The 23,280-nt window shown below is 37.2% G+C and overlaps 1 protein-coding gene and 1 long non-coding RNA gene across 9 annotated transcripts in view; both read left to right on the top strand.

Annotated features, from left to right (window-relative positions):
* LOC143249805 (tight junction protein ZO-3-like) overlaps window positions 1–23,280 on the top strand; it is a 233,735-nt gene that overhangs the window by 11,326 nt on the left and 199,129 nt on the right. The gene's annotated exons all lie outside the window — the stretch shown is intronic.
* LOC143249806 (uncharacterized) lies at window positions 10,779–14,690 on the top strand. The gene is made up of 2 exons (XR_013027948.1): window positions 10,779–11,053; window positions 11,162–14,690. It is a non-coding gene; the product is annotated as an uncharacterized LOC143249806 (long non-coding RNA).

The following is a 23,280-nucleotide window of genomic DNA, read 5'->3' as shown; positions in this document are numbered from 1 at the left end:
TTCCCAGCTATCACCGAACATGGCAGTTAGTCGTACGTTGTCAGAAAGATAAAAACATTAAAGTTAAACGTTAAATAATGCGGACGAGTCACGTATGGTATGACCAAATATAATTATTTCTTATTGAACCGAAATAAAAATGCGACATTTTCCCCTTTGTTTTTTAGCATTTAACAGCGAAAATGTGCACATTTTATCCGTCTTGTTTTCTTTACAAAAAATCTGATTAATTCGATAACAAACCTAGTCCAGACTGTGAAATCTGAATGTGTTTCCTCCACTCAATTAATTAGAAAGCTTTGTAAATTCACCCAGCATCGAACTAATTTGAGTTCAGACATAAATAATAAAAGCAAAGATTCAACTTCAGCAGTTCTGTACGTTATTAAACATTAAAATTACCTATAATGGGTACTATGTATGCTATAATATGTATAATATAATAAGACAGAAATAAAGAAATATTAAAAAAAAAATTAAACTCTTATTAAGTTCTGACTAATGACCTTGACTTTCGATTAAGGAGTTGTTATTTATATAAACCAAATATGTGTTTCATTCGTCCTCTGGGAAACAGTAGTCTCATTAGAAGAGGCCCGGCATGTCCTAGCGCGTAAGGCGTGCGACTCGTAATCCGAGGGTCGCGGGTTCGCGCCCGCGTCGCGCTAAACATGCTCGCCCTCCCAGCCATGGGGGCGTTATAATGTGACGGTCAATCCCACTATTCGTTGGTAAAAGAGTAGCCCAAGAGTTGGCGGTGGGTGGTGATGACTAGCTGCCTTCCCTCTAGTCTTACACTGCTAAATTAGGGACGGCTAGCACAGATAGCCCTCGAGTAGCTTTGTGCGAAATTCCAAAACAAAACAATCATTAGAAGATTAAATATAATGGTAGACAGTAAGTAACATGTGGTGAACACTACAATTGAAAAAAACAATGATATGTAAGGAGGTCCATGTGGGGATGTGTGGAGTGATACAGGCATGTGGAATTCCTAGAATTATTTCCTTTCATTGTAATACAAATTTAGTACTTTGTTCCCTATATGAAGATATATTAATGACATTAAATTCATCTAACTATTTTTATATAAATCTAGCAACCATCAAAATGAATTGTATTCTAGCGACAAACTGTTAAAAGCAATTGGCAACAGTGCATCAAGGAAAAACCATTGATATGTTTTGTTATAAGAGGCTAGCTTCGTAAAGCCAGTTTCGTTCGGTAATTATTGTGCTGATTCTTGATGACAAGAAACCCACTTGAAATAAAAATCTATCTCAGCACGGTTTGGTCAATTTGAAGATGACGTAGAAGGGTCGAAACGTTGTTCTCTGCTTATCAATAAAAGTGTTGATACCCATACCAACCGTTGTGTTTGTTGCTGTTTTTTTTGGAATTTTGCGCAAAGCTACACAAGGGCTATCTTCGCTAGCCGTCCCTAATTTAGCAGTGTAACATTAGAGGTAAGACAGCTAGTCATCACCACCCGCCGCCAACTCTTGGGCTACTCTTTTACCAACGAATAATGGGATTGACCGTCACATTATAACGCCCCCACGGCTGAAAGGACGAGCACGTTTGATGAGACCGGGATTCGAACCAGCGAACTTCAGATTACGAGTCGAACGAGCCTTAACCCACCTGGCCATGCCGGGCCACTTTTGATTAGTTAACATTAATTGCGATTTTATAACGATTTGTGGAGACAGGCCTTTTTCCAAACATGTTTGTTTTAAAACAAGTTTTGGGGTTAACGTTTCGAAGTACGCATTTAAAGTAATGATCTTTAGCTAGCAAAAAAAAAAATGCTTTGTACCGCCTCTATTAAGGATCTATTTAAGTTTTATTTTTTCGACCAAACCTGTTTGGCTACCTGAAATTAAACAGTTAGCACCTAGAATAGCTCTTACAGTTGTGTGAAAGTTGTTCTCCAGTTTAGGAAACACGAACCTGTTTGAGGATTAGCCATGTATGTCTCAAAGTGAAGTAGAATGAACTGGTGTGCCATCACTTACTGGACAAAAGCCTGTATGTTGTCTATTTACAAAACGTAGCATTAACACTTAGAACCACCTAGGGAGTGGCATCGGGGGGTCCACATTTGGATATAACTTTCTGTATGACACTCCTAGGGTGGGAGAATCATATGTCTTCACCGTGCACTAAACCGATACATAAGCTTGTGTGAGTGGGTGTATATATATATAGACCTTATGTGTGTTACAGTTAACTTCAGCTATGCGTTTTCTCTTTTGTTTTTCGTATTTCTCTTAACTTGGTCGTTAGGGGCACCGTAGACCAGTAAAAGTAGCATTTGCGATCTATCTCTCGTGCGTTACAAGTCACCTCACAGAGTGCCTTTCGTAGAACCCGTTTCCAGGGCTGGACTATGAAAGGCAAACGTTTATCTTAAAAGTTTACAGATGCTGACTGGGTAATGATGAAAACTTTATTATACATGTATTCAGTAAGTTTCATATCTCTCTACCGATGGATTCTTGATGGGGAAACCGAAGTTGTAATAAGAATAACAACGATTGATAAAACATAATATATTTTATTTACAAGATTCGAACGTATCAGAATAACTTACTCCATCTTCAGCGAAATGTGGAATTCGTTATACAAGATGATTATTGCTAAAATTATGAAATAATAACATAATAATTAGTTCACTTAATTATTAAGAAAGCTGTAAATAGACGGAGAAAACAATGTTTGCATATGTATTACACAACAGCTGAGTTAAGTGTTAAAATATAGAACAATTTTAAATCTAAAGAACTTTGTGAAACATTAAGTGTCGTGTAGTCGTAGCTTTGAGCACCTTCTGTAATATAGAGGTCAAGGTCTAATTATCCTGTGGTGATGATAGACTAATCGTTAAGCGAAATATTGTTGCCTGTGGTTTTTAAAAATAACTCTCTTCCCTAATAAAACTTCTACCCTCAAATTCAGTTTAGAATAATATTCACAAAGTTCTTTGAATCTAAATTTTCAAACTTAAGTTGACTGTTGTGTAATATATATATAAACATTATTTCATCCGTCCATTTACCATTTTTGTTATTAATTAAGTAAACTAGTGATTATGTTCTTGTAGTTTTAGTAATAATAATATTTGTGTGTGTGTTTCTATTATTGCAAAGCCATATCGAGCTATCTGCTGAGTTCACCTAGATGAATCGAACCTCTGATTTTAACGTTGTAAACCCGAAGACTTACCGCTGTACTAGCGGGGGACAATAATATTTGTAACATGATTTTACAGTTTCCCTGAAGGTAGAATACGTTATTCCGAAACGTCGAACCTTGTAAATAAAATGTTTTGTGTTTTACTGACCGTCCCCCCCCCCATCTTCATTATTAAAGTTTAATATAAACCGTAGATGTCTGTTTCACATTCCTCCTAATTTTTCAATTACAAAATGTGAACCAGAGTTTCTCACTAATGTGTATGCTACTAATAAAGTCGTAAAGGTTTTTCTTCATGTTTTGTAGCGAAAGGCCTCGTACATAAATTTACTGTTAATGTACATATAAACACACTATGTATGGATCGTAAAGTTTGCAATTCGCGTTCTAATTTCTCGATTTAACTCCTGCGTAAATGTTAAGCCTTATTGAACCAATGATAGCACACAACGTTATATTTTAATAACTCGTAGAAATATTACTGCTTTTGTATGTTACTTTTTAATTGTATATTTCTGGAGACTTGGTGACTACGTGAAAGTTTTTTTCTATAAATAGGTATGAAATGTTTATTAGAGTACATAATATAGATTTTAATAAATATATAAAATAAGATCGATTTAAAAAAACACCTTTTTCAATACGTGTATAATTCTACCAAAATAGAATGTACCTGTATTAAAAAAGTTGCTTGCGCCATCTAGTGGAGTTCTGTAAACACTTACTATAACTTGATATTAGTAAACATATCATTCAGATTGGGTCTAACTCCTTTTTTAATATGCTGTTTTGTGTTTTTAATTGGTAGAGCATAAATCTGTCAGATAAAGGCTATGATATGTTTACACGGGTACGTAAATGTATCTATACCTACGTACATAAATAGGCACAACATTATATGCATCACGTTAAACCAATAGCGAATAAATACAAATTATTATGAAAACAAAGCTTTACAGACCCTAAACGACGGTACTTAGAGTTACACATTATTTGAACATTTGAGAAATAATTATAATAAATTGGGGTTAGGTTGCAAGATATATCCTATTTGATTATTGGAATATTTAAGTACTACCAAAACGCTATATATTATTCCTTGTGTAGAATGAAAAGTATTGAAGAATATATTAACTACTGCAACTATACCTGCTTTTAATAATACGTTAATACCAAGTGGCATATACATTTTACCTCTTACTATTGTGATTCCAACTATTCTGGGGTCGGCCGGTATTTCTGAAAGCCAATAATACTTTTACGCGGGTGACAACCATATGTTCGGGGGTGGGAATTTGAACTCGTGACCCTCAGATCGTGAGTCGAGCGTCCGTCATGCCCTCACTGCAGAAATTTTATCTCACAATCTTTAAAACTAACCTTAAACACCAAATTCGTTTTATTTTACTTTTTATGTGGTACGTTTTCTGTACGCAACAACAACAACAAGTCTCTAAATATACTTCTTTGCAGGAGAGCGTGAACAGTCACGAATGGTAATAGTAACAAAACGTCGGTCCTAATAACAGAAACTCGCATGAATTTAAATGTGAATAGAATGTGTTGCACTACTATCAAAGAATGAACAAAAACATCTTTGTCGAAGTTTTTCGATTTAATGGAGCGCTGATGAAGAAGAAAATACGCTCAATTCAGACGAAGTTTGATTTGAATCTGCGATTGGCCTGAAGTTTTTCTCTCCGTACTGAGGTTTTTATCGGTACAACGGTTCGAGGGCTAATCAGCCAGATTAGAAATTTCTAGGATTAAGTATAGCCTTCCACGATTAATTTGACCAAGGGAAGGTAAGCCAGAAAGCAGCATACACCGCCATCAGGGCCTTGTCCGATACTTTGAACCGAATAACGGGATTGGCTGCCACTTTTATAACGCACCCTCAGCTGAGAGTGCGGAGTGTGTTCAGTGACCACATTTTTTACCTTCATATGAATTATAAATATCACAGAACCAACATACCTTCTCTCTTTTACCATTATAAGCACCAGAGAACCACGAGTCATTTATTGTTTAGGTGTAACCAAACCTACAGTATTTGGAACTAATGATTTTTGATTTTCGTTTCTGTGTACAATTATAGTATCTTTACGCTACAAATATAATAAATGTTTTAAAGGTCAGGGTAAGAAAACTATTTCCAAATGAAAAATTTACGAGCAATGTCACATCCAGAAGTGACTGAACCAAGAAGTTAAGAACCATATTGATGATTTTCAGTCAGTAAATTTGTAACGTGAAGCTACGAAGCAAAAAGAAACACGTGCCTGGTGTTTTATAAACACTGATGATGCTAACATCGACAAAAAGGGTTGCTAAGAGATTTTAGAAGAAAAAAATCCTGTAATGACGGATTTTCACAATAACAAACTATTTGCTGTATTAAAGTCAATTACGTTTGTAGATATAAGGTTTCTTGTAAAACTAACCTACTCAAACGTTCAGTTACTCGACTGATATGAACCAACGTTATTCGAAAAACCAAATTGATGCGAGCTTGGCCCGGCGGTTAACGTGACCGGTTTGTGGTTCTGAGCGTTGATGGCTTGTATCATGTTGGCGTAGAATAACTGCTGTTGTTATTGTTGTTGGCTTTAAGGGCAGAGACACACAATAGATTATCTTCACTGTATCTAATGTGGGTTGCAAGCTGTCAAACGAGTCCGCTCACCCACCAGAGAACTGCGAAATCACGTTCTGCACACTTGGGCCGCAGGTGTGGCATAAAGGTAACGGTTGAATCCCACTTTTCGCTCAGAAGAGAGGAGCCCAATACCTGGCGGTGGTTGCTGTTGTATATTCATCTTCCCTGAAGTCTGTCAGTCCAAAATAAGAGACGGCTACATACAGCGAAATATGTAGCTTTGCGCGAAAATTCTAAATAAACAAAGACAAAACCAAATCAGAATAAACATTTCTCCAACAGCAAGAAATCATAATGATAAACATGTGCATAAACTACCAGCTATCCACATACATAAGATATAAAAAACACTGACCTGTCGATGAGGTACAGCCAATCACATGGACGTTCAGAGCTATCACATTCTCAGTTGCACTGACAAGCGCTGTCACTTTTCCTACCTGAACCAATCAAAATCGGTCGATCCGAATATTGACAGTTTCATTTTCCTCCGTGATTATCGAACCAGTCCCTCCCTCCAAAACATGAACCGAATCCAGATGAAGATGAAGCAATGAACCTGAAGCGTAATTATTTCTTATCATCATGTAGTGATTGTAATAACTACCCGGAAACTGACAACTAAAGAGAGAAAGAGGTGAAAGGTACTAGACTTTCCCTGGTCTTCAAAGACAAAATCCTGAAATACAGAGAGCAAAAGATGAACCTGAATTCCTCGAATGGCGCAACAATAGTACCAATGAAGACCTTTGATTGTGTGAAAGCCCAACAGACCAGTGGACGTACAGAAGCAATCTAAATTGGCAATAGGCAGAAAGGTGACATGAGGCATATTTTTACGATGTCCTCATTGTATTCTGTGGGATATTTTTATGATGTCCTCATTGTCTTTTGTGGCATATTTCTGTGATGTCTTCGTTATATGCTAAGACATATTTCTAGGATGTTCTCTATAACCCACTTATAAAGGTGGCAAAGTTTGTGCCACTCAATATGCGAACGTAATTTGATAAGAGTCATGATTTAAATTTACGTTCAAAACTTGTTAACACACTAATACACTCCTGTGTGCACGGGCTCCGTTTTCCATGCCAAATTCTCATCTTTTAAAATAATTTTTAGAAATTTGTGTAGTTCATATCACATTTTGAAAATTATTTTATTGCTTTTAAATGCAAAAGTTTTTCTTTACATTAATATGCTTCGCCTCCAGTGGTAGGTCTAAAGGCTTACAACCATAAAAATCGAGTTACGATATCCGTACCTTGTCAAATCACTCCATCTTGCATGCGACAAATGACTTGTAATACCTTATCTTTCATCCGACACATGACTTGATACATCACTCCATATAATATCTGATACATGGCTTTTGATATCGTCTTATCTTACTCCCTAGTGGAACAGTAAAGTCTTCGGATTTACAATGCTAAAATTAGGAGTTCTATTTCCCTCGGTGTCACAGCAGATAGCCCGATGTGGTTTTACTATAACATAATACACACACACCCGTCCCATCTTATATCCTAGACATAAATTATGACATCACCCCATCTTATGTCCTGCACGACTTATGACATCACTCCGGTTATGTTCTGCATATGACTCGTGATATCACTCCGATTATGTTCTGCATATGACTTGTGACATCACTCCGATTATGTCTGCATATGATTTATGACATCACTCCGGTTATGTTCTGCATATGACCTGTGATATCACTCCATTTTGTACCCTGCACCTGTCTTGTGATACAACTCAATGTTATATCCTGCACATGACTTGTGACATAACTTCATTTTATATTCTGCACGAGTTGTGACATCACCCTATGATGTATCCAACATATGGCTTGTGACATCGCCCCATCTTACTTCCTTCACATGACTTGGTACGTCACCCTATCTTGTACCTTCTACAAATTAGTGGCATTACTCCATGTTATATTCAGCACATGACTTGTGACACCATCCCATGTTATATACTGTATGCAGCTTGTGACGTCACTCAGTGTTGTATCCAGCATATGACTTGTCACATCACCCTATCTTCTACCCTGTACATAGCTTGTGACATCACTACATGTTATATTCAGCACATAACTTTTGACATCGCTAAATGCTCTATCCAGCGCATGCTTTGTGATATCACTACGTTATATTTAGCACATGACTTGTAACATCACCCCATGTTACATCCAGCACGTGACTTGTGACATCACCTCATCTTACACATGCGTATGACTTGTTCTACGTTCATGATAAAATTTCAAAATTATCAGCAAACCTAAATCTGAACATTTTAATTATAGGTTTTGTCATTTGTATTTACTTATGGTTTGGCATGACCAGGTGGTTGTCATTTATATTTACTTATGGTTTGGCATGACCAGGTGGTTGTCATTTATATTTACTTATGGTTTGGCATGACCAGGTGGTTGTCATTTATATTTATTTATGGTTTGGCATGACCAGGTGGTTAGGGCGTTTGACTCGCAATCTGCGGGCTGCGGATTCGAATTCTCGCCTTTCCAAACAATTTAGCCTTTTCACCCGTAGGGGCGTTATAATGTTTCGTAGGTGAAATAATAGCCCAAAGGTTGGCGGTGAGTAGTGATGATTATCTGCCTTTAGTCTTTGACTGCTTACTTAGGGACTATAAGTACAAATCATAGCTTAGCACAAACTTTAACACAGAGCAAATATTTACTTATTCTGAAATTAATGTTATATAAATATTTTTTCGGACCTTACAGTAAAATAGACGTACAAATAACTCTGTGAAAAAAAGCTTACACACAGATGTAAATATAACTGAAACTGGAAGTCAAAATATTGTGATGTATCTTTAGGTGTGCCAAAAGGCCTGGCATGGCCTAGCGCGTTAAGGCATGCACTTCGTAATCTGAGGGTCGCGGGTTCGCGCCCGAGTCGCGCCAAAACATGCTCGCCCTCCCAGCCGTGGGGGCATTATAATGTGACGGTCAATCCCACTTTTCGTTGGTAAAAGAGTAGCCCAAGAGTTGGCGGTGGGTGGTGACGACTAGCTGCCTTCCCTCTAGTCTTACACTGCTAAATTACGGACGGCTAGCACAGATAGCCCTCGAGTAGCTTTGTGCGAAATTCCAAAACAAACAAACAAACAGGTGTGCCAAAATTATTTAACTCAAAATTGAAATGTGTCTTTAAAAGATACTGCAAGATTCTAAAGAACTAGTCACGCACAAAAACTTACCTCATGCTTCACGAATCAAAATAAAGAACATTAGAATAACCCATATCTCTTTCTATAAGTTCTGTCTGCCTTCATCATAGTAGCTTACAAGCAGCCTTGCTAGTGTGTCAGATAATGTCTACATGATAAAATATTGAACCTGTTATAATTGTTGACTGAAATCTACGTTACGTATGTGTACAAGAAACGTCTGATGGATTAGACGAGTTTTCCTCACCTGTTTGTGGCCACGAGCCATATTGTATTTAACATAAGTACTTTGGCAGTTTTGTTCAACTTCATAAACAATGAGATTAATGGCACAATAACACAGAAAGTGACGTATCGTCGTGTATATATGTCAACAAAGTAAGCCCAGTATTACTTTAAACACACAAACGAACTAGTTAAATAAAACGTAAGTTAAAAAACAAAAGCGAAACTGAAGTTTTAATAACGCAGTCAACTATGGATGACATATTTTCTAAACGCTAAAATTGATGTGGTGATGGAATGATTTTCAACCACATTTTATTTTGTGTTAGGAACTAATATATAGGTGCAAAATATTATATATTTCAACAGTTAAATATTTCTAATATTACAAAATTTATGCACTCCCCTAATTGCTCAGTCGGAAGTCTGTGGATTTATATACGTTCTCGTGTATAAATAAATATTTCAAAAGCGCTATGTAATATAGTTTCCTGTATGTATGCAAGCTAAATGTCAATATCAGGTAAAATATTTATTATCAGAATGAAAAAAATCGTGCTTGTATCGTATTATCTCTGGGAACTGGGCTTGTCGCAATTGCTGCTATATTGGTTTGTTTTTCTTTTTAAATTTCGCGCAAAGGTACTCAAGGGCTATCTGTGTTACCCGTCCATAATTTAGCAGTGTAAAACTAGTGGGAAGGCAGCTAATCATCACCACCCACCGCTAACTCTTGGACTACTCTTTTACCAACGAATAGTGGGATTGACTGTCAAGTTATAACGCCCCCACGACTGAAAGGGCGAGCATATTTGGTGCGACGAGGATTCGACCCCGCGACCCTTGCCGGGCCTTGCTGTATTGGCGCAGAAATGATAGGGCCAGTAGTGTGTTGTTTAAATTACTGGTATATATATGTATTCTGATAGAATATATATAATCTATTTTTGTTTTCTTTGCTGTCGGCATTTGTATGTATTGATATGAAAACTGATACGTACATAGGATTTACTATCTAATTCTTGACAAGAAATGTCCCACGAACAGACGTATTTACACGTATCCGTGTAGCCCGTAAATTCAGCCTTCAGTAGGTAAGAGACGAAACTATAACTTAAGATAGTCTTGAAGCAGGGATTATTGTTTTTTTATTCTTATTTTAACGAAGTCAGAGAATACGTGACAGCGTGAGAAATATACACATATACACGACTAGACAGATGAGAGCAGTAGACTATAATACACTGAAGTGAGTGAAGCTCACGTGAATTTGATTTTTTTCACGTTGGGATTTTAATTTTTTATTTTTAGAGGGCGTTGTTAAGTAGCCTCTTCAGTTATATATAACGTCTATGATCTTTAATTTTTCTTTTTTACGTACAAGACAACAAAAGAATAATATCATAGGGTAGAAAGGTAGGTGTTTAATGTCTGAAAGGTGAGTGAATCGTATCGAGTAGGTGTTATACACGAATAAAGCGGTGCAGTGGGTGCAGCCTCTCCTTGAAAGGAACTGTTAATGTGCCAATCGGGTTACGGATTTGTTGTTTCTTTGTTTTTCGTAATATTTAAGGAGTTGTACACATGTCTATATACAGATGACGTTCGTTTACGTTGACAATGCCGGATATCCGAGCATGGATAAAGATACAAGTTCCAAATTAATTGGAACCTGGAACAGCCTTCATATAGAAATACGTACAAAGAGAAAATTTAAGTATCAACCAGTTACTGGGACAACAACGACCTCAGAAGTTTCAGTAAAGGGTGAGGCAAAATTAGGTTACCACTCTACGTGATGTTTTTAAGTCCAGACTTTAGTTCAGTTTATTTCTAATAAATGTTTGTGTTTCATTAATTATCTGTTTTTCCTAGGTTGGGCATGGTTTAATGGTATAGGATGCGAAGCTCAGACCTCTACACCTGATGTCACAGATTGCTCACCGCATTTTTAGCTGTAATATCTTTACAAAACTGACATCCAAGCCCATTATCTGACAGAGTGGGTCGAACGAAGCCCTTGGGATGGCCTTTACTGCTGGTTGGCCGCCTTCCTTTAGATCAATAATTCAGATTTAGAGATTGCTAACCTGAATTTAAGGGCTATCTCACTTGGACATTTAATGAGCATAAGATGTCGTTCAGGATGGAAAATCCAGTTCCAATTTTTCTTCTTTGTTCCAGTCGGTAATCTTGCATGAACGTGCAGAAGGAATCCTGTTGTGATATTACGTCTCGGTATTAGTGGTATACATTTTAAACAGATGTAAGGACAGGACTCACAAAAGTCATGGTGGTTTTTGACGTCACTAAACTTGCAAGAAGGGGTCCTGTTGTGACATTTGAATCAGTGGTGCACATTTTAAACAGATGTAAGAACAGGACTCACAAAAGTCATGGTGGTTTTTGACGTCACTAAACTTGCAAGAAGGGGTCCTGTTGTGACATTTGAATCAGTGGTGCACATTTTAAACAGATGTAAGAACAGGACTCACAAAAGTCATGATGGTTTTTGACGTCACTAAATTTGCAAGAAGGGGTCCTGTTGTGATATTGTGAAGTAGTGGTGCACATTTTAAACAGATGTAAGGACAAGACCCATGAAAGTCATGGTGGTTTCGTTTCATAAATGTGTGTAATCTACAAAAGTTTTCACTACTTATACAAGCACAGAATTCCTTCGTGCCACATTAAATAAATGTCCATAAATCCATGAATATAATGCCTATAAATGTTTTAAATGATTCGGTAAAACTTGTGCCAATTGAGATATTGTTATGTAATAAGTAAGATACAGTGAACTGTGGACTATTAACAGTTTTAATGCTTTACAAAAATGTAGGTTACCTTGATCATGTAGTTTCTTGCTTCTTCTCCAGTTTATAATTAGTAACTGATATTTCTTTCTTTCTGAAATCATACTGTTTCTATGTGTTTATCTATTTACATTTATGTATACATGATTCCGTGTTTACATAGGTATGTATCTGTGTACATATATATGTATTTCCATGTTTTACGTGTTGGCCTGCCTAAGGTTTTTTATCTTCAAATATCTGTCTGTCAAATAGAAATATGTTACCATAATCTGGATTACGTGTTTGGATACATGGAATTCCAGACTTTTCAAAGGTGTATTCCACATCTCCAAGAAACAGTTACCGAAATTCTTTGTTCCATATCCCGCCACTCACGAGAAAACCCTGGCTGAGGGAGAGGTCCTGTGTTAAACATTAAAAAAAAATTATAACTGGAGAATTTCTTAAAATTTCATTACAACGTTAATTGATTAATTACTTATTAATTTTACTGAAACTATTTCTGTAAAAAGAGTGCAATCAAATATGTGTGTTAAATGCGAGTGTTTTGTGATTTGGAATCTGAGGACAAGATGGTTTTGATTCAGAGAGAATACATACGTAAAGGAATCAAAATGTTTAGTCATTCCACTGTAATCAACAGGTTTTTAATATTGTTTCTAGTTTAGTTACATGCGTTTTACCTCTTTATCTACTCCTATGTACAATTGTTATCACGTCGAATTATACAAACTATCGATTTACTTTACTATCCTGTCGCCTAGCCCCCCGCTAGTGCAGCGTTATGTCTACGGATTTGCAACGCTAAAATCAAGGGTTCGATTCCCCTCGGTGAGCTCAGCGTATAGCCCCATGTGGCTTTGCTATAAGAAAACACACACACACTCCTCTCGCCTATAAAAATAGTCATATCCGGTACACACAGGATGTCTGCTTGTTCTTTAACCTTAACACACGCAAACACACGAGCATATAAAAAATACAAATGAATAAGTTCGTGGTAGTGGGGCAGAGAGAATTAAACAGCTGTATTTACTAACTGACTAATGACATTTGTTTAACCTGTGAGTGATTGTTTCCTGCTACCGTGGGAACGCCAATGGCTGAATCTGTCACAAATATTAATGCAATAACTTGATTAAAAATTATTTAAGTCTTTAACTTCGACCCGCCATCTCGTTTTTCAAACATATATTAATACAAATTTCTGGCATTCACCTTACATTAAAAAATTTGTAGTCTCCACGTCATGATGTATGGTATTTCTCATTGGATAAAAACATAAAGCAGTAAAGTTTACATAAACTGGTGTTTAAAGGATGTTTCTAACAAAATAAAAGACCCGCAACTTGAGACCTGCAATAAATCGTACCAGTTGTGTATATACAGGTATGACTTCCTCAGCTCCAAACACTCGAAACAAAAGTTAACAAATCTCAGCGTTTTTGTATAAACATACCTGTATCTATCACTCTGCTGTCCCACTTCACTTCTAATATTGTGTACATTATTTTCTGAAGAACTTGAAACCATCTACAACAGTTATATTAATGAAGAGGATTCCTTTAAAAATCTGACTCTACGAACGGCTTTTTCAGAAAAGTTTTTTTGACATCGATTTTATTGTACCTCATTTTTAATCTTTATTCTGTTGATTCTTCATTCATTCAGTCTATCAGTTTATATATTTTTTACTAACTACTACATGTCAGAACTCTCATTTTAAAATTTCAGTTTTTAAGGAAAGTGGATTTGTTTGTTGTTGTTTTTATTTCGCGCAAAGCTACACGAAGGCTATCAGCGCTGTCTCTAATTGAGCAGTGTAAGACTAGAGAGAAAGCAGCTACTCATTACCAACTCTGGAGCTTCTCTTTTATCAACGAATAGTGGGATTGGCCTTCGCATAACGTCCCCACGGCTTAAAGGGTTAGCATGTTTGGTGTGACGGGGATTCGAATCTACGACTCTCAGATTAAGAGTCGAACACCTTAACCACCAGGCTACGCTGGACCGGGGAAGCGGGAAAGATGTATATTATCCACGTATAGAATAACTTCACGTATTCAATACCCAGTATACGAATAGTTTCTTGTTTGATACAGCCACTCGTCCATTTCTACGTAATATTCCTGAAAACTATTGTGATACTAAGACAATAAAACTGTTTCGTAATCTCTCCGTTTCTAATCAGATTTATGAAACGTTACTTATTTCCATTAAAACTGCAATCGTGTTTTAATGTAAGACGATTCTTCCCTTAGCGAAACCATATAACCAGGAGTTAATCCTGGTAATCTCGCATATAAAACATGAAAACTCACGTGGAAATGTTCTTTTAACTTTCATTTTTCTTTATCTTCTAACTGCATTTTGTTTTTACATGTTTTAGTGTATTTGTTGTATATTTTTCTCACGTAGGGAATATCCTGAATAAAAACTAATTTTGTTCTATACCAATAAAGTTCCACTTGTAAAATATTATTAACCTTATCGTTTCTTCATGTATTGATCTAATGGATTTAATTTGTCAATTTTTACTTTTTACTACTGTACTAAAGGAATCAGATAAATTGGGAAAAAAAAAAGATTATACAGCTTAAAGCAGACACCTATCTTTTTTTTTTTTTTTTAAGGGCGAGACATGGCCCAGTAGTTAGGGCGTAAGATATGCGAGTTCGAATCCTTGCCACCGAACACACTCGCCGTTTCAGTCGTAGAAACATTATAATGTGAATGTCACGCCTCCCAGTAGCACAGCAGTATGTCTGCGGACTCACACCGCTAGAAACCAGGTTTTGATACCCGTGGCGGGCAGATCACAGATAGCCCATTGTGTAGCTTTGTACTTAATTCTGAACAATCAGACAATTTCACTACCCGTTTGTAAAATTCTAATCCAAGATTTGGCAGTGGGTGGTGATGACTAGCTGTCCTCCCTCTAGTCGGTCTATCGCTGCTAAATTAGAGACAGCTAACGTACATAGCCCTCGAGGAGCATTGGGCGACATTGAAACAAAACGAACCAATTTATTAAGCCAGACTACCCATCGTTTTTATTGTAAAAAAAAAGAAGGGAATATTCAATTGTATACTATCCATCTTTCTCTTGACAGTTAGCCTGGAGTTGTTTCTTCTAAGTTTGTTTCACCGAATTTCCGAATTATGAGTGCTATCGGCGCTAGCCGTCCCTAATTTAGCAGTGTAAGACTAGAGGAAAGACAGCTAGTTATCACCACCCATCGCCAACTCTTGGGCTACTCTTTTACCAAAGAATAGTGGGATTGATTCTCACGTTATAACGCCCCCACGGCTGAAAGGGCGAGTATGTTTGATGTGACGGGGATTCGAACCCGCACCCCTCAGATTACAAGTTGAGTGCCTCAACCACCTGGCCATGCCGGACCAATAATCATGAAACATGAATAAGCAAAACGTCCAATACGAGCTGATGTAAAATAGTTAATGTCACATGACTTTCATTTTTGAGAATAACTTATTTAAAAGTGTATTGACGTCACAGATACCTACGGAAACATGTAAGATAGAGGGCCCTGTTTCCCATCAGGATGTCATCTTTCGTGTTCACCTCCCAGCCTGTTAATCTCAGTTATTCGATAAAATAGTTACGAACATGTGCTTCGGGTTTAGTGTTATATGTGTATATATTTATATAGTACTATACATGGCATTTTGCTTTCTATATATTTCCTTTTCAGCGAGTAGTTCATGACAGTATGGAGACAGTTGTTAGAAGTTCATAGCTCTAATTTTATTTGCTTTGAACATACCATCTTTTGAAATTGATACGAGGGCTGTTCAAAAAATATGCGGACTGTTTGAATTGCGCGGTTCCAGTTGGTTCCAGGGGAATCCGCTTGGTGTCGCTAGGTTCGCACAGATCAGCTGATTACGACGCCATTTCCCGATTGCAGATATCTTCATTTGTGTATCAACTACGCGGTTTTAAGTGAAGTGCGATTTTTTCGTTTGGCGGATTTCAGAATGAATGACCTGAAGGAGCAACGACTTGCTGTGAAATTTTGTGTTAAACTTGGAAAATCTGCGACTGAAACTTTTGCTATGCTTAACACGGCTTACGGTGATGTTACTATGAAGCGTACGGCATGTTTCAAGTGGCATGAACGATTTAAGGATGGTCGACAGATCATTGAAGATGATGAGCGTCCTGGACGTCCTTCCACGTCAACAGTTGGATCTTGTTACGAGATTTTGACCGAAAAATTGAAGATACACCGCGTTGCTGCGAAATTCAGCCCTCAGAACTCGTGAGTTTTTGGCCAAACACTCGAACACTGTTCTTTCCCTCCCCCCTACTCACCTGACCTTGCTCCTTGCGATTTTTTCTTGTTTCCCAAACTCAAAAGACCCTTGAAAGGAAGAAGATTTGAGACGATTCCCGAGATTAAGGCAAATGCGACGAAGGAGCTGGAGGACATTACAATAGAAGCGTACCAGGACTGTTTCAACAAGTGGAAACACCGTTGGGATAAGTGTGTGCGTTGGGGAGGAGAGTACTTTGAAGGGGTCCCAGACCTCTAACTTCTAAATAAAGTACATTTTGTTTTATGACGTCAGTCCGCGTATTTTTTGAACAGACCTCGTGTACTTACAGTTCCGATTGAACTTCTTTTGTTATCTTCCTTTTGACACTAGTGGCTAATATTACATTATGTCTTACGAGTTTCGGTCTAGTCTAGACAGTGTGAGAAAGTGTTTGGCGATCGAGGTTTTGGTGCTCGAAATCATGGTCACTTGTTTGAGTCGGTATGTGGTCGTTATGCGCACCCTTGGAAGGTCAGGTTATATTGAGACATTTTCCCTCTTCCATGTTCAAGTAAAATAGGTTTAAAAAGTCCAATAAACATAGGGTGTGAGTTTAATAACTATGGGTCTTTGAGTCTTTTTTTCAACTTACTATATAGTAGTCTAAATTAAATTGGGTTCATGAAAATAATTTTATGGCATTACACATAATTTATTAATCAATATTACAAAATAAACCAAAGTCTAATGATTATTTGTATATTACAGACTTTTTTCTTTTCACCAGAATTGAAATTGAAAATAACATATCTGACGTAGAGATCTAGTGTATTCTTTGATTAACCGCGCCTTATGCCGTGGACAGCAGTTTTACCCATTCAAATCTCATTAGCACAATTTAAATGAAAGATTATATTTTCGGATTTTAGCTTCGGCAAAAAGAAAAGAAGTGTTATATAATCATTTGGGTGTGAATTGTTGTGGGCAAGTGTTTTGATTTGTTGTTGTTGCACGATACAATATGAACCGTGGAATATTTACTGTTGTTAAAAAAGAACTTAATCTCTTATATACCTTACAGTAAAATAATGCATTTTTAAAAATAAAGTAATTCTCGTTGTCATATGAAAAACCTTAAAAGCAAAACGTTGTTTTTTGATCAAAATTCCTTTTCATAAACTATGTATGAGTGATGAGAAGATTGAAACATTTTACCAAAAGTCAAGGTTACTCAGTGACCATGCATCAGACTGACCCGATCACACAGTTGACTGAAAGGGTCAATGACCGGAGGAAGGGGTTACAACCCTGTGCCGAACATACAGTGGAAAGTTATAATATGACAGTAAAGATTAGGGACAATTACGTTTGTCGCAAGTAACTCTGTCCATAAACGTATAAACATCAACGGGTGATGGTTACGGACATAACACCCAGTAAATTAACAAATAGAGGCATGGGTTGGCACCCAGCTGTTATTGTAAGAGATTAAACACCTTCAGTGGCAAAAAAAAACCTTTTAGTGTATTTGACGAAGAAACCTGGAAACACGTGTATATTTTAAAATACTTTATTTGATAAGAAATCGTATATCAAGTCGTTTCAGCTCCCCCGAGTGAGGGTGTTTTAAATAAATACAAAAAAAATAACAAAACCACCCACCACCAAGTCTTGGGCAACTCTTTTACCAACGAATAGTGAATGGGATTGATTGTACCGTTATAATGCCCTCACAGCTGAAAGGCCGAGCATGTTTAATGTGAACGGAATTAGAACCCGCGACCCTCAGATTGTGAGTCGATTTCCTTAACCACCTGGACATGCCAGGCCACACTTGCTGTTAAACTCTACTGTTCTGTTTATTCTTTGTTATTATTTCTTTGCTTTGTACATCTATGTATAATTGTTTTTACTTTTTCCAATTTATTTTGTTTTCATTACCATTCTTAGCCTTACACGTATTACCGCCACTAGAATAGAACGTTGTACGGATTCACATTCAACATACCACGATACGAAACTTTTGTTTCATCTGTACATCATGGAATATAATTTAAAACACCCGTGAGTGAAAGAATAAAACAATATTATATTCTGTGGGCCACACTATATTTGTTGTATTCGGTGTCGACAAGGTCCTTTGTATTCACGCTCAGGGCTCACCAAGCAAGCTAAGATACGTCACACGATGTAACGGCCTAAAAGCTCCATATTTATTACACATTTTACAGAAATATTAGTTTTATTTAAATCGTTCGTAAATCACAGTTATAGGTAGGAAATAGTGACGTAACATAATGTATATGTGATATTTTAACAATATGTATTTATTTTTAGCATTTTTTATTTTATTTATATATTATTTTACATAAGGCCCGGCATGGTCAAGCGCGTTAAGGCGTGCGACTCGTAATCTGAGGGTCGCGGGTTGGCATCCCCGTCGCGCCAAACATGCTCGCCCTTTCAGCCGTGGGGGTGTTATAATGTGACGGTCAATCCCACTATTCGTTGGGTAAAAGAATAGCCCAAGAGTTGGCGGTGGGTGGTGATGACTAGCTGCCTTCCCTCTAGTCTTACACTGCTAAATTAGGGACGGCTAGCACGGATAGCCCTCGAGTAGCTTTGTGCGAAATTCAAAAACAAACAAACAGTATTTTACATGAACGAACTTCACTAACATTCACAAGAACTGGCGAACCAACGAGCTATTTTCTTGTTCTAGGAACTGGTTACAACCACAACGCTAACAGGGAGAAAACTACATCAGTAATTCTCGGAACCCATGACTGAAAACAAACGATAATGTCATAATATGTCAACCACGTCACGTCTGCTATATATATCTGGCACCGACGAGACCTTTCGCCCAATACTAGGGCTCATCAGGCCGGCTGAGATACGCCGAACACAGTAGTGGTACTTAAATACATTAAAAGTCGTTATATAAATAGTCAAAATCTCACTGGGATCAGGTCTGTTCAGTCACTGTCTCTGTTTTGGTTCAAAGTGACGTTGTAAGTAAAGTAAACTGCGAAAGTAAACTAGTGAAAGGCTAGAGAAACTCAAATTAGGGACAGTTGTGAAATTGAATTGTAATGTGAAGAAACAGACTGAAAGTCAAGTCGCATGTCTGCGGACTTGCAACTCTATAAACCGGGTTTCGAGACCCATGGTGGGCAGAGCAGTGATAGCCCATTGTGTAGCTCTGTGTTTAACTACAAGCACAAACACAAATTATATTTATAAACGTTTCGTTGAAAGCATGATCATATTATTGGTACCTCCAAATAGTGATAGCACTGAAGACTATTCCTATTACGTTTCTTCTGTGTTTTCACTTATATTTTGGTCAACCGCAGAATGTGTTTTACATATTTAATAGGAGAGTGCTGTTTGAATATATTATATAGGCCGTTTATCAGTAAAGTATAACTAATCCTTTTCACTCAATATGAAATGAAACACACACACTCTTTGTATGCTGGGAAATCTTTGTCCCCTGTACTTTTTTTAGCGTGTGTTTCCGTCGACAATTTATGTCTTGTTTTGCTTATGATTTATCGGACGTCATCATCAATGGCTCTGGTAGAACGTTAAAACACTGCCTCTCTTCACTTTAGACGATTTGTTTGTTTTTATTAGTAGAGTTCTGAAGTCACGTTAACGTCGGCCTGTACTGCAAACGTCTTTCGTAGGTTAGGAGTTAATAACCCAAACGTATTAGTATGATGTTGGTTTTTGTTTTATACTGTTTGAACTGAAACATAGACTTAGAGAATATGGGACCGGTTGTTAAGTTAGAGCCAAAATCGAAGATTTATTACAATGAATGAGAAGTATTGGACTTAAGAAGTCTCTGGACTTTTTTCTTTACCACCAGGAGATTGTATCAATGAAATAAATTAATTCATTCTCCAGGTGCACGTTGGTATCAGTTATTTTTTACGGACTGACACATGACAGAAAATTGATAAAACAAGAACGCAAGAAACAAAACAACTTAAATGTATCTTTATTACGGGTATATTTTAAAAGCAAGTTTATTACGTAACAAAGAAAACAACAGCAACATATACCAAGGAAACCTGCTAGGATAGATATCATTTGAACAGGCCCTGCATGGCCAGGTGGTTAAGCTACTCGACTCGTAGTCCGAGGGTCGCGGGTTCGAATCCACGTCACACCAAGCATGCTCGCTCTTTCAGCCATGGGGGCGTTATAATGTGATTTTCAATCCCACTATTTGTTGATAAAAGGGTAGCCCAAGAGTTGGCGCTGGGTGGTGATAACTAGTTGTCTTTTCTCTAGTCTTATACTGCTAAATTAGGGTAGGCTAGCGCAGATAGCCCTCATAATTCGGAAATTCGGTGAAACAAACTTAGAAGAAACAACTCCAAGCTAACTGTCAAGAAAAAGATGCATAGTATACAATAGCAGATAGCCCTCGCGTAGCTTTACACGAAATTAAAATAAGCAAACATCATTTTAACATTTGAAACATAGATTGTAAGCACTGGCCGTTCTTAGGCAAAACGAGAAGGAATCCTCAATAGCCGTGGCACGTAAAATCCTTCTAGGCAGGTTTAGAGTAACTTAATCCATGAAACTTTAGTTTAATTTTTATTAGCAGTATTCTTGTGTTTCAGTAATAATAAATATGGGACGCGCAAATGTCCGATTCGATTTTATTAATGATGAAGGTGTTTATCAGCATATCCTCAACTTACAATTATTTTAGACGGAAGTGTAAAAACATTAACCTACAAGACTTTGGGCGTGCACAAATACATCAATTCAAAGAGTTTGATCTTCTGAGCTGAAAACTGCAGCTACATCTCAAATCAGTCAAGAGATGATGGAGTTATAAACTAAAGGCTTATACTTAAGAATTCAGAACTTCATTTGTTAGCCATTATGCCGCGGCTAAAAATATGATTATGAACCGTTTAGTGATGAACAAGAAATAGGTATGTCCAAATTCTACACTTATTTTTACTCATTTAATATATATGTAGTAAAATTATATTCAACATTGATTTCAACTCTTTTAATACCTTTTAGTGAAAACATATACTTACAACCTACCATGCCACTATGCATCCCAGAGGAACAGTGGTATGTATGTCTGTGAACTTGAAACGCTAAGAACCGCGTTTCGATATCCATGGTAAGCAGAGCACAGATAGCCCATTGTCTAGCTTTGTGCTTAATTCTAAACAAACAAACTACGGCACAACATAACCAACACATGTTTTCAGCAGTTGTCAAACGCCATTTTGTGTTCACCAACACAGTACTCACTTCATAAAATATCCCAGTGTTTATATATTTAGTTGCGGCATTAGCGTCTTATAAAATGATTCTGAATTCTTTTCTTTCTTTCTTAAGTACAAACTTTTAACTCACGTACCCATCAACTCTTGACCAATTTGAGATGAAATTATATTGTTGGACCCATGAGGTCAGACCCTTTCGACTTATGTGTTTGACGGCGTTCAAGTTCTCACAGATTAATGTATTCTAATCCTGCCTAAAAGAATTTCAAGTACTGCGGCTATTGAGGATTCCCTCTTGCTTCCTTATAGATTTTTGTTGTTTTAACACAGTGAATGGACTTACTGGTAAAGTACTAGTTCTCATAATTTTTATTTTATTTTATATGATGAACAAAATTGTCATTTACGTGATTCCAGTCTGGTATTAAATCAATTTTGTTCTGATTTTAATATAAATGTATAAACGACACGGATTAAACATTTAACCATTTTTTGTTGTTGTTTGTTTTAACGTTAAATTTCTTCACAGTTATGTCATAATGTGGCTTTAGCCGAAACGTTGACCGCATCGCTCTTTTCTATCCACAGCGGGTCGTGATAACTACTTTGAAACTGTACTCGCATGCGTATGTGTTTTTATTAACTAATGAGGCGTGGCTCATTGGTTGGTGTGCCCGAGTTGTGAATCAGAGGATCCATGATTCGCGGCCAGTCGCCCCACAAACGTGAACTGGATATGCAATAAGTAAAACAGTAAAATGCTAAGTCACACAGAAGTAGTCAACAGTTGGCGGTGGGTGCTATTGATTAACTGTTTTCACTATAGTCAATTGCAAAATATGGTCGATTTTACGAAGATAATATTTTGTGTAGTTTACAAAAAAACAACAAAAAATAGCACGACAAACAAGTTAACTAAGAATACATTTCGCGCCGTACAAATCATCAGTTGGTATGAGTTTTTAGTTATTTGATTATATAAAAAAATATTTGGGTCCGTTTTCATAGACCCGGCATGGCCAGGTGGTTAAGGCACTCTACTCGTAACCTGAGGGTCGTGGGTTCGAATCCCCGTTATACCAAATATGTTCGCCCTTTCAGCCGTGGGGGCGTTATAATTTAACGGTCAATCCCACTATTCGTTGGTAAAAGAGTAGCCCAAGGGTTGGCGGTGGGTGGTGATGGCTAGCTTTCTTCCCTCCTAAATTATGGATGACTAACGCAGATAGCCCTCGTGTAGCTTTGCGCGAAATTCAAACCAAACCTTCATTTGCTAAGTTATTTCTATTGGTATTGTTTTGTTTAAATGTAGAATTGAGTGTTTAGATAGTCATGCCCGTTGTTGAATTTTCTTTCGAAGGTTTATCCATTTTCGAGATACTGATCTTTTTCTCGTAATGCGCATGCGTAAACATTACTGCCTGGTTAAACGGGGCGAGTTCGTACTTTCTTGTCGCTTTGGCCTCGTGGATACCAATGACTCTTTAAGTAAACAAACTTCCGAAGACATTGGTGTGGGTTAGGCAGTATCCCTCCTGTGTGGGGGTGGAAATGAATGCGTGTCTTATCTTAGACTGATCGGTGTATAAACGACTCGGACCATGACTAACTATGA

Source organism: Tachypleus tridentatus, chromosome 4, assembly GCF_004210375.1.
Source record: "Tachypleus tridentatus isolate NWPU-2018 chromosome 4, ASM421037v1, whole genome shotgun sequence".
Taxonomy (NCBI): Eukaryota; Metazoa; Arthropoda; class Merostomata; order Xiphosura; family Limulidae; genus Tachypleus; species Tachypleus tridentatus.
Note: the sequence above shows the minus strand (reverse complement) of the source record. Positions and strands in the feature narration are given on the sequence as shown.